Consider the following 13343-nt stretch of genomic DNA (forward strand, 5'->3'; position numbering starts at 1 on the left):
TGGACAAAAAAATGAAGACACAAAACAGCTAAAATACATATGGAGGCCTCCCTGCACCACGGTGATGTTCTAGAAAATTTAACAAATTGAAGTGGGGAGGTGAGGAATTTAGGGACATTTTTAAGCACGAAGAGCCCTTGTGCTAAGGGCTGTCATCTTACAGTTTTCACAGGGTTTCCAAAGGTTTCACAGGAAGGACAGGCTAGACACTGAAACACTGCCAGCAAGAACACAGGGACTGCTTACTATCTAACACAGCAGGTACCCAACTGAGGGAAGGCAGGCTCCTTCCAGAGTGGCAGGATTTGGGAGCAAGACAGATGAGGCTACTGACAGCCTGGTCTGTTGCTGTCAGGAGAGCTTGGTTACAGATCAAAGTAATTTACTTTGAGTATTCCTTGGCATTGCTGGCATTGTTTTCACTGCATTGAGAGGTAAGGATGAAAGCCTTTCACCAGAAGGGATGTGACAGTAAGTGGCTGTTGGAATGTGGTATCTGCCCAATTCTCACAGTCTGCCCTGAGCATTCTCCACCCAGCACATCTGCTGCTGCCCAGCTGCAGAAACATACAGGCAAAATCCATGAAACACTCTTCCAGCTTATTTTCTATTTGAAAGTCTGTTTTCTCATCCTGAAAAAACAGTTGCTTGTAGAGAGGAAAATGACCTCAAAAGGCCATTCATTTTCTACACAGTTTGCTTGATTTTTTTTTACCAACTATTTTCAGGTGGTCACATATTCCAAAATGTGACCAAAAACTCATTAGGATTCCTGAGATTTAAAGACAGCCCAAGGCCTTTGAATGTTCTTCCTGAGCAGACACAACAGGATTCCCATCTGTTGCTCTTTTAGTTGCCTGCTCCTTGTATTCCCCAAAAGCTAAAAATAGAACCCCCTTACCTGTGAATTCCTTTTTCTGAATGAGGCAGGTTTGGCAATGCTTGTGTTGAAGACATTCATAGACTAAGTGTAAAAGATTCAAGAATTCCCTGAACTCAATAACAGTTTTAATTTTATAATCATATTTAAGACATTCAGAAATACCAGTTTGGAACAAATACTGCAGCAGACACTAAACATGGCATTAAAGAGTTTCCTGTCTCAAACTTATAGAAAATTACCAGGCTGAAGTTTAGAGGTTAAGGATTAGTTCCCACCCGGTGCTGTAGGGGTCCAACTCTCCAACTCTCTTCTTCTACTGGAGCATCTCATGCAAAATAGAGTCTAAAAAGAGACCTATTGTGGTTCCTTTTTGTGTAGATACACCATTTGCCATTTTTTGGTCAAACATTGGACCCACTTCCTTAAAAGCTGCCATATGTCCTGGGGGGAGTGTGAATCACCTTTTCCTCACATTCTGGACTGTGTCTTGGCAACAATATTTGCCTGACAGTGTTTAAATGTAGTAAAGCAAACTGAAGAATGTGCCATGATTCCTCAGTTACCACACCAGAGGTCTGCTGCTCTGTGCTCATTTTCTTAGACCAGGCTTTTCCGCAGTGCCCTCTCTGCTCTGCCCTCTAAGCATTAACAATGAATCCTTTTAATTCCCATAAGCCTGAGTATGTTTTCCTCCCAGCTTCACTATTCAGTTTTTGGTTTAACCTTTTAGTTCAATATATTGTATTTTTCATGAAAAATCAGCCAACCAACCAAACCCCAAAGCCACCTTCTGCGCTGGATGAGTATTTATAAATGGATCACCTATCCATTTAGATGCATCAAGGGATTGTCACAGGTCCTCAGAATAAAAACCACCTCTGAACACAGTTCCCTTCCTCTGTTGACCAGGGGCTGTCGAGTGCTCTATGGTTCAGCCCTCCTCCAGACACTGCCAGCTCAGACTTGTTTCTTCTCAAGAAACCTTTGCTTCTACTTTGCCCCTTTGCTTCTACTTTGCCCCTTTGCTTCTGCTTGTGTTCATCTTTTAAAGAGCACTGCAGGTGCTTATCTTTCTTCCATTTTTGTGATGGTTTTCATTTTCACCCACCTCAGTGCAGGGATTACTGGGTCCTCTCAGCTCTGTGGAACAGGAACAGGATGCCTGTTGTAGTCATTGTCCCATGGTGTGTGGTCCAGAGGAGCTGATGCCATTGGTGGCATCTCCCTGGAGGAGCAATATTGGCCTTCAGAAGGTGACACAGCCCCTCTACCCCATGTTGGGGGGCCAAGCCTACAGATAAAATCCTGATGTCAGCCCTGGCTCAGAAACTGAACAGCAGAACATCCTGCAGGTTATCTCACAGGACAAACTCAAAGCTCCATTGCACAGGATACATAGGATAGGCTATTGCCTTTTGGTTTAGGAAGGGCAGCAGACATCAGTGCAGATGGGAAAGATGGGAAAGATGGGAAATGCAGCCCCTGTGACAGAATCCTTCAGTCTGAGAAAAACCTTTAAGATTACTGAGTCCAGCCACAAACCTAACTGCAGTTCTGAGGCAAGGTTAACTCACCTCCTGGAGGGGTACAAACACTTCAAAACCCTTAGATTCCTTTAGTCAGTGAAAATGTACATCACCTGGAGAAGGTTCAGCTGATTCTGAAAGGGCCTCAACAACTGTGAACTCCAGGGACAGATACCAATATGTGGAACAGCTACCTTTGCTAAGTAAGGTTAAAAAACAAGGCAGACATTTCAGGTTCTGTTGTACAAAGTAAAGGATTTGAGTTGTAGATGAACAAACTCCAGAGGTGCCAGAAGGAAAGATTACTATGCCTACCTGATTCTCCTCTGCTGAGAGCTCTGGTCATGTGTCACTATAGGACACAAAACAACATGACATGGACACAGTTCTTTCAAGGGTACATTTAATTTTTGATTCTAACATTTATAGACTTCTAAAAGTGACAGTGGATTGGAGGATGACAGTCCCACTTCTCCAATGACACTGGAAAAACCAACAGTTTATCAAATTTCTCTTCTTCTATAAAAGAATGCAAACAATAAGTTATTTACATAAAGTGTGTGAGAAAGTTTGTTACAAGAATGTAAACATCAGGAGGCTTAGAAAAACTTAAAAAACCAGGGTGACAGTCATGGACCTCCAATCACATAGATAAATCAGTCAGTTTGACAGAGACAAATTATTTAAGCTGTTTAACCCCCTCCCACTGCATTTGCTTAAGACAATTTGGAGGCTAACTGATGCAGGGTGGTAAACTGAATCATCCCAGAAAGAGCCTAACACTCCTCAATGGGAGACACAATTATCCTTTTAAGTGCTGTTGCTGGAGTTGAAATGCTGCATTTTTTTGTACACTAATTTCATGGAAAAGGAGGTAGAGCTTCAACAGTCCCTCTGCTAGAGTGTGGACCCAGAGAGCTATAGAAGTACTTGCAACTATCTTATATGAAAGGATGTGATCTATACTGATGCAAGAAACTCACAATGTCAGTAAAAACTTGTGTAAAGGAATCTTTAAACTTGGGTTAATATTTCAATACAATGAAAGCAACTGTTTCTTCATTCATTTTCCCCTGTGATGGACAGAAAGCAAAAAGAAATAAATATAAAGAAAAGGAACATTCACAGAAAGGAAAGAAAAAATGAAATATGAGAGGAACAATAACACTGACTGACGATTTTAAATAATGCCCAAACCTAGACTTAATTCATTCACTCTCAGGAAGAGAGGTTTCCCCAATTCCCTTTAGAAGAAATTTAGATTTCCTCTGTGTGCTCTGCCTAAACAAAGCTATGCTTTACTCAAACATGAAGGACTAGATGAAAATTCAGAGGAACTGGGTGAAATCACAGGGAAGGAAAACCAACTTTTTCAGTTTTTGAACTGTTCAGCAGAGTTCAAGCTAACAGGACAAATTTGTGTTAGAAAAATAAGTCTTCAATTTTCAGTGCTTAGGGGACTGTACATCACATTTCTCACAAGTTTGGATACCCAGATAGGAACCAGGAGAGTCAGTTAAAATTGTTCAGATTTCAAAGGAATGTGCATGTTTAATAATTAAATTAAATCCTGTTTTTCAGCTATAGCATAATATACAGTTGGATGTACATGCAAGTCTGCCTTTTCCACTATAAATCTGTGGATTTTTCACCAACCACCAGTAATAAACTATTTCCCATTTCAGGAAAGGTGGGTCATTAATGTAAGAAAAGGAACATCTATATGACTGTAAAAGAAATTAATAAGGGGATTTGCTTGTTCTCTGGATTATGACAGCAACTATAAAAAGAAATAAATACAGTCACGACAATGAAATAAAGATAACAAAACGGAATTGTAATTTTAGTGCTTATTCAGGTGGACAAATTTCTATGTTAAAAAGAATATCAGGTGTGCCAGGAGCTTTCATGCTCTTAAGAGGAAAGCTTAGACAAAGACTCTTATCAGTACAGAAGCAATAAAAGAGAAAAGAGAGAGGCTTTCATTAAATCTGAAGCTAACAAGTGTGATTTTATCTGACTTCCAAAGCAGCAGATCAGTTTCTGGCAGCCAATAAAGGGCAGAAATACAGAGACAGAATCAAACTATTAATTTTTTAATGTATTGTTACACTTTCCTCCAGTTACAAGTAATCATTTACCCTGTCTTACCCTTTGAAAGTAACTTAGGAGCAATTGCCTGTGTCAGTAGAATAACAGAAAGGAAATTCACAGTACTTCATAGTAGAACAAAGAGCTGAAAGAACCTTATAAAATTAGGACCCCAAACTGGTGGTAAGGGGGGTAGCCAACAATCAGCATCCTGAGGGAGAGTGGAGGCAGGGAGTGCATTTTCCCTGCTCTGATAAAGTACACATATTTGATTGCAGAGCTTTTCAGCACTGGGAGAAGTTTTTGCCCTGAGGAGTGTTGATGAGCAGTAAGACAAATATGCCTTAAGGACCAGGTAAACGCCACTCTGAGAGCATCTCACAGGTATCCAGGGCACTGATGGGCAAAGACAAACCTCACAGATCTTGAGCATCAAAAGGAATAGATAAGGATTAAGGAGTTCTGTCTCTAGGGTGAATTTCTGTGGATTTTTCCTTTGCAGTCCTGATTTATAACCCCCAACTTCTAAAGCAGGGCTGTCAAGAATTTTGACGTTTTGTGTCAAAAATGCCAGTTCATCTGAAGGGAGGCTTCTGATAAGAGGGGTGATTTTTAAAAGATTTATTGTCAGGAAGCTATTTTGTAATTTTGGTTTATGTAAAAACATTTCAGCTTGACATTTCCTACAGGAATTATTTTGCATCTGCTGTTCAAAGCAAATTTTGAAATATGAAACATTTTGAAAATCATTAAAATAAAAAAGTAATGTAAATAAAAACATAATGCTTCAAAGTGAGGAAATTACACACAAATCCATTGGGTTTTGTTTTGGTTTGGTTTGGTTTTTGTTTTGGTTTGGTTTTTTGTTGTTGTTGTTGTTTTGTTTTGTTTTGTTTTTTTATGGAAGTTTCTGCTTTTCAGCTTGATTCAGGACACCAGGAAAACCTGAGAATTCCTTATGGAACAGGGTTTTTTTTCCAGAGCCAAAACCATGCTGGGGATTATGGTTTACAGCAGTTTTCTAAGGGGGAGCAGGGATCTCCTCAGAAGTTCTGCTGTTAATCTGCCTGGGGCATCTCAGGCACTCTGCCCTCCATGACTCAGACTGCTCCTTTCACAACAGCCAGTGCTGGGCAGGACACATCATGCATTTCTTCAACAGGTCACAACATGACAGAAATGTTTTCTGCTCTCTCTGTGCTGCTATTACTGGGAAGGAAAAAAAAAAAACAAACTCAAAACCAGAGCATGCACACACAACTTCAAAACTATAATAAAATATAATATTATAATTAAAATATTGTAATATCATTTAAAACCCAAAACACAACATGCTCCAAAACTAGGGATGTACTGTTTTGTGGAGTGAGCAGAAAAGAGCACACATGTATGAATGCAAAATGTTGTCAGCATGGGCTTTAGTCACCATGGCACTGAGACTGCCTGTGCCAGCAGCCTGAGCACGGGTGAAATCCTGCACTGCCTACCTACAAAATCAGGGCCACAGCCTGAAATTCTACTTTTTACCTTTATATAAAGACAGCCTGTGAAAAAGCTGAAGCTCCTACTTGTTTTTAGGTTTTTTTTCCCTCTAAATAATTAATAGAAATTTTATTTTGAAAGTTACAGTCAGGAAAAAGATGTTTTCAGTTTCTTGCTGTTTGAAAGCTACCTCAGTGCTATAGCTCTTGCTACATGAATGGGAAATTAGTGGTTTAGAAAACACTGAAAAGCCACAGGCACTGTCTGAGTTTGTAGTGAACTGTGAAGGTGAAAGAAGAGCACAAACATCCACATTCAATTTTGAACTTTTGTCCTGTAGTCTATGCACAAACAGAGCCAAATGGAGAGATGAATAGGTTTGGTAGAGAAGCAAGAGCATCTGGAGCAGAGTTTGGCTGGAAAGAAAACACAAAATTATGCTTCAAATAAACATTAGGTACACATTTGTAATATCTCAAAGATGCACTGCAGACTGCAGATGAAACTGGAAGCTGGGCTTCAGCCAAACACCTGAAGTGTGCAGGGATAGCTGCATGGTCTGGGATGTTATGAAACAATACACAGGTCACAGTAAACCAGAAAATTCTGAAACTTGTTAGCAAGAGCAAGGCTGCATGGCCTCTCTAGTGCATCTCCCTGTCTTTGGGCAAGTGGTGTCTGTGCCTCTGATCCATGTGCTGAGGAAATGTGCCCCAGACACAAAGCTGCAAATCCAGGGGCAGCTCTTGTCATGAGGCATGGGGTGCCCCTCCTCAAGGATTCACAAACCTTGCTAAATTGTTTGTGGTTCTGCAGAAAAGGAAAAAAACACCCCGAAACAATAACTTGAAAAAGACCCTGTAGCCTTCTTCTGCACACCCCTGGAGGTTTTTGCAACCTCTGACAACCTGTGGTGACCATGAGGGGTTTTCCCTTTGGAATTGGTGTGTCTGGGGTACTTGCACTGTCACCCCAGGGGTTTCAGTGACTCTGCCCCAGCTCACAGAGACAGGCAGGGGCAGCTCAGGCTGCCAGAGGCAAACAAGGCATTGAAGAGAGAAATTGGGTCCTTCCAAAGGGAATGGCCATTTTTTGTGATTTCCAGGATAAAACAGCAAAATACTCACATTGTGCTGCTATTGCCTTGATAATGAATAACCTGTTCCACTCTGGGGTTTTATGATACTGTTCTCTTAAAATGTTTTGTTTCCATTGCATCTTCATTTGGACAGAAACAGGGGTCTTGTGAATACAGTGAAGGAGATTGACAATAGCTGTGGTATCTCTTTAGTTTTGGCAAGAACTGTTTTGGCAGTCAAGCAGCCTGAGTCTGAGCTTTTTCATCTGTGCAATAGCAGAAGTTCCTCCTGTGTGGAGGAAAGGGTCCCTCCAGAGATGGATGCAGGAGGACAAGAAACATTAATGTGTCTTGATCATCACACAAATAGACAAAAAAATTCTTCTGGTGCTTGTCCTATTTGGAATTGTATAATTTTTCAATAACACTTTAAAAAGTGGCAACCAAATTCAAATGTTTGTCTTTGCTGGGCAGACTGTTGTGATTTATTCCAAAGTATAAGGTTAAAGGCTTCATGTGCAGAGGGAGTCTGGAGAGTTCTATTATCTGGCATTTGTGTTAGCCAAAAGACTGGTGCAGACCAGCTCATTCCTTGAGCACTATGAGCCATAAATTACTAAAAATAATCACATCCTATCAGCATCTGTCACATCATCTTAGGAGCAGTACCTAATTACTGCTAAGAGGTAATACTGTACCCCTTAGCAGTATCAGGGGGTACAGCTAGAAACTTGTGACTGTCCAAAGAGCAAAAATGGAGTCTGGAGTAACACAAAAAGTCATCACCAAATAATTGTAAGAATAAGTACACATCAGCCTTAAAAAATAAACAAAGGGCATTATACAGTGAACATATATTTATCCTTAGAAGTTTCATTTTCTCTGCACTTCTGCCCCCTCAAACCTTTGAATGGAATCTGATAGCCATTCTTCATTTCTTATGCTTCAAGCAATTATGCTGAAAAAATGCCACCTTCTCCTAATGCAGCTCTGCCTAAGCAGCCCTGACATACTCCTGACAGCAATAATTCTCATGATCCATTGATATAGAAGATTACAAATTAAGCAAATTTGCAAAGACCTGCCAGAGATAAAAAGCAATTTGAAGTGGAATAGGGTTCTAATGAGTATTGTCATCTACTATGTACATATCTTGATTTTATCTGAGTGCAGTTTTCTTCTACTCCTGGCACACATTCATCCTGAGTACTTCAAAGTGTTAATTTGTCATCCTCTTCCATCTCGAGCAAACAGGTAGGGACACACCACAGCCATTCTGAGTGGGGCACAGGCTCCAGGGTGGCTGGGGGTTTGGGCTCCAGTTTGCAGAAGTCTGCAGAGCAGGACTTTCAGGACATCCCACCTGGCATAGCTCAGGAGGGGTTTCTTTGGCAAAGGCTCCATGCCCATTTCATTAGGTGAAACTCAGAGCCTGTCTTCCCATAAGGGAGCACAAGCAGTCTCTTTCAGTAAACAGCTTGGAAAGTCCTAATTGTGTCTGTCGAGCTGAAATAGAAATTCCAGCTCCAGATGTCAGATTTTTGGCACTCCTGCATTTCCAGAAGGTCCACACTGACCTGGTGGAAGACTGGGGCAACAAAGATCCATCGAGGTGACTCCCCTTTGGCTTGGGCACCCCTTGCACATCCCACTCCTGCTCCCTCTGTAGGGAAGGCTGGGGCTGAAGAAGGAGAGCTCTGTGGGATGTTCCCAGTGAGGACTGGGACCTTGAGCATGCAGGACTTGCTTTGGGCTCTCACCCACAGCCAGCAGCTGACATTTAGTAGGAGACCAGCCCCATCTCTGTGGGCTGCTCTGAAGGCAGCAAGCTGATTTCTGTGGCATTTCTGCTGGAATGAGGACAGATGCAGCAGCAGATCACAGATCCCACCCTGTCTGAGTACCAGCAAAGCCTCTTTTCACCCCTGCCTCAGGACACTGCTCTTCCAATGCAAAGGCACATACTGGATCAAGATGAATTCCATCAGCATTTGTTTCAGGAAGGAAGGAGCTGATTCAGAGCCACCAGGAACTGCATTGCTGGGCACTTTCTTCTTATTTCTTGAACCATTTTCAAAACAGCTGTTACTTATTCCTCTTACATTTCATCATCTCAGGACATGGAATAGATATATTCCAGAGTTCCTGAGGGGACAAAAATCATTATACAGAAATTGTTAAAAAAGAAAGAGAAAGAGAAAGAGAAAGAGAAAGAGAAAGAGAAAGAGAAAGAGAAAGAGAAAGAGAAAGAGAAAGAGAAAGAGAAAGAGAAAGAGAAAGAGAAAGAGAAAGAGATGTTTTGCATGCTAGTGAGGTAAAGTTGTAGGAAGTGATAATTTTATTAGCCTGACTTGAGAAAACTGGGAAAAACCAGGAAAGCTTTCAGACGTAAGAACCATCAGAGGCAGTGGTGTGTCAGTGCCATGGCTCACACTGTAACCTTAGGCAGCAATTAAACTCAAAAGGCAGAAGCAGTTCTAATGTACTATAGAGAGACTTTTTCAACATATCTTTCTCTTGTCTTGACAAATTCATTAAATATTCCCAGATAATTCTTGCATTCCTGATAGCCTGTTTCTCTCCTCCCCTCATCATTTTGTTATTTTCTCAGAATATATTTTTGTTTCACAGGATACATTGTTCATGTTAATGTGTAAGTTGCAGGGTGTGTGGTCTGTCTGAGACCCAAGCCAGCGTTTCTGCTCTTGGTTGGCAGTTCCCATGGCAGCATCTGTTATCTCTCCCTTAGTCTAACATCCCTCTGATTTATCTCTACTTGCCTCTTCTATTATCTCCTCTTGCCACCAATTTCCTCTTTTCTAGCATCTGACAATTTGACTAGCACCTTCATATAGGAACTAGCACAGCTCCCCCAGCATCCTTCAGCCCTTGCTGACAGCTGAATAATGTGGTACCTGTCCTGGTTCAGAACTGTCATTCCTGCATAATAATTTTCAGAGAAAAATTTCTCTGATGCCCTTTGTTTCTTTTCCCTCTCTCTCTCTCAATTCTACCTAGTCAGTTTACAGTTTCTGATATTTACTCCCCACCAATTCATTCTGACTTTGTAAGTGGAAGCAAGAATTTGGACAAGTTCCACCCAAATGCTGAGCTGTGTATTTGGGGGTAAGGGGGAGATGTTCAAGTCTCACGACAGAAAATTATTACCTTGTTTGACTGACAGGTAATACTTAGGGGCCAATTTCTGCAGTGCAAACATATGCATGTCCAGAAAGTAATTTGTATAAACATTTGTCAACAATTGCTTGGAGTTTACTATGACTGAAAACATTTATTTCCAAGAGTAAATTCAGTGAAAAACAGCTAATTCAGTGAAATGCTTGGAAAAAGCTACACCATTATCTCTGTAGAAAAAACAGAAGCCTCAAAATACTTGGTATTTAAGTATTAAATTATTTTAATCATTCAAATTTTTCTTCAAGTCTTATTTTCTGCAAAAATCTCAGATTTGACTCAAAAGTCCAATTTTAAAAGATGTTTTTGTCCAAAAATATTGAAAATGTGATCTATAGCCTAAAGAAAAAACAAACATGCACAACCAGAAAAATTAACAGCATACTGTAAAGGAGTATATATACATATACATGCATGTATATGTGTATGTATTTAAATTTCACAGTTGTCTGAAGTAGGCTTTTATCAGCTTAGTCCAATAAATTAGAATAGTGTAGAAAACCAAAAGCATATTTTAAATAATTCTTGGCTATTTTTGCAACACTTGACAAACCTGTTTCCTTTTAAAAAGTCAGGTGTAATGCCTCATGTTTAAAAACAGACCTAGAGCACAGCATGGTGCCATACCCAGCATGGCTCCCAAATGCACACATGTACTCTGGCCCCTGCAGTTCTGGCAGAAGGGGGGGTCTCCCCTGCCTTCACTCACCTTTTCCTGCAGTTCCACTGCCATGGTGGCCTTTGTGGAAGCTGTTTGAAGCTGTTTCTATCCCAGTGGAAGTCTATTGCCCTGTATAAAACTATGAGGAGCTGAGTGTCCCCTGAGAAAACAGAATCAGCAGCCACTTCAGGAGGTGGGACCAAGCCTGTGCCCAGGAATCTCACTGCTCTCATGTGCTCCTGCCCGTTCTGTACCCAGTCCTTATCACCCCATCACACCTCCTTGTCATGCTGCATTTCACTGAATTACAGACTGGCTGAGGACTTCTGAGCACAGACAGCACCCTCAGAGAGAATCTGCTCTGCTCCCCTGCTCCGGGCAGGGGCACTGAGAGCAGGCTGCTCCAAGTGTGTCCAGCAAGGCTGAAGACAGAAAAAGCAGAAGATAAATGTTAGAGAAGGGCAGGGTTCAGGCATTGCACAAAGTGTGAGCTCCTCTGAAACTGGAAGATGGGGTTGTTCTCACGAAAAGTTTTCATTTAAACAAATATGTGGCATTTATGATGACAAAATTATTAAGTAAAAAGTTCTAACATCATGTAGTCTCGATTCACTTCTAGAATTCTTCATTCCTTTCATTCCTCAGAATACCAGTATATTTTTCTTCTTGTTCTCCTTTTCTTTAAAACAAAGAACCAAACAAAACAACAGAATAACATTGATAATTTCATAAAGAAATTTACTTTTGATCCTATTCTCTTGCATATTATTTTTGTAAGGGCCAGCCATAAATCAACCTGCCACTTCATTTTTTCTTTTCAGTGAAGTGGTAAAAAGTGGAGTTTCTGCAGCTAGAAATGTAATTGTGTAGACATAAATAATTTTTATTTGTAAAAATAATCCTTAGCCATCCTAGGAATACTCACCTCAAGATGTGTCTCTGTGTCCTCCAGAGCAATAGCTGTAGCAACTGAGAATGGGATAGGGGAGCTTAAACGTGATGAGCAATCACTCATTTATTCCCAGCACATGCAATGCACCTCAGAAAAACCACAAGGGTCATAACACAGGGGACAGTGTCATGTACTGGAGTACCTTTAAAGGCATTAAAATGAAAATACAAACCCTTAAAGCTGTTCAGGTACATTTTAACTTCCTGTTTGAGACACAGACATTGAGGATGGCAGTTGTGTTTTTCTGTCTGATGTCTAGCAAAGGGCTGTGCTTTCAGGCTGCCTCTTCTTAGGGATAAGGAAACACAAGCTGATTTTAGGAAAATCAACACAAGCTGAGCAGGCATCTTTCTGTGATGCTGTGACTTATTATATTTTCCCTCTAGGTAATTTGATCAGGATGTTAAACACCTGCTACACATGAAATAGTCTCTCTTCTGCAGCAAAAGGATTTTTGTTTGATACTGATACCTTGTGTAGGCTGACCTAGAACAGAGACTAGCTGGAGCTAAAGAATAAAGCAGGTATTTATTAGGAGGTCTCAACAGATTTACCTTGGGCAGCACAAGAGCCCAGCCAGGGCTACACCCAAGATAAACCCAAAATGGTCACAAAATGCACAACTGGTCACAAGGTCTCTCACTTTTATAAGTTCTGGTCCATTGGCATATTGGAGTTAATTGTCCAGTTATAGCTTCAGCCCATGAAGTCCCATCCTCCTTGTTTTCCTCTCTTCATTCCACTGTTGTTTATGCTCTTGGGCCTGAGATTTGGGTCTGTTGTTCTTGGTCCCCGGCTAGAGAAGGAATTGTTTTGTCTGCCTGCTCTGTGAAGAGAGCTTACCATCCCCTAATATAAAGCTCAGAAGTACACACCAAAGCAGTGCAGAATCTGAAAAATATAAGAGCCAAAACCTGAGCCATCAATACCAAAAAAAGACAAGCTGAACATGTGGGGTAGAGTTGAAGATCAGGAGGTGTTTGGTAAAGGAGGACCAGCCTGTGCCCTGTGCAGGAGGAAAGGGCCAGGCCCAGAGAGGAGGCAGAGCTGAGGCAGAGCAGGAGCGAAGGAGGAGCTGGCTGGACAGCCTGGCACTGGCACTGCAGCTGCCACACAGAGCTTGCAAATAAAGAGCTTTTGTTTTGCAGCCAGTTGAGGAAGTGGATGTGATTTTTACAGGTGAGCTTTAAAAATCCTATACACAGGAGCGTATTTTCCCACAGAACAATATGGTTCATAAATGACTCCAGAGCCACAGGTAAAAAGAATGTGAGACATGCAAGGTGCACCATACACAGTATGTTTCTGAAAGATAAGCAGTAAATCTGGAGACAAAGGATCAGATGGATGCCCAGTAAAGTGATTTGTTCATACAAACTGTCTGGAGGAAATCAAGATTGTAAATCAGAGTCCTTTAGGATCAATATCTTTTCATGTGTATCTGCTGAGAAATGATGGCTTTTGCTTATGCAGCA

The sequence above is a fragment of the Agelaius phoeniceus genome, chromosome 2 (assembly GCF_051311805.1).
Source record: "Agelaius phoeniceus isolate bAgePho1 chromosome 2, bAgePho1.hap1, whole genome shotgun sequence".
In the NCBI taxonomy this organism is placed as follows: Eukaryota; Metazoa; Chordata; class Aves; order Passeriformes; family Icteridae; genus Agelaius; species Agelaius phoeniceus.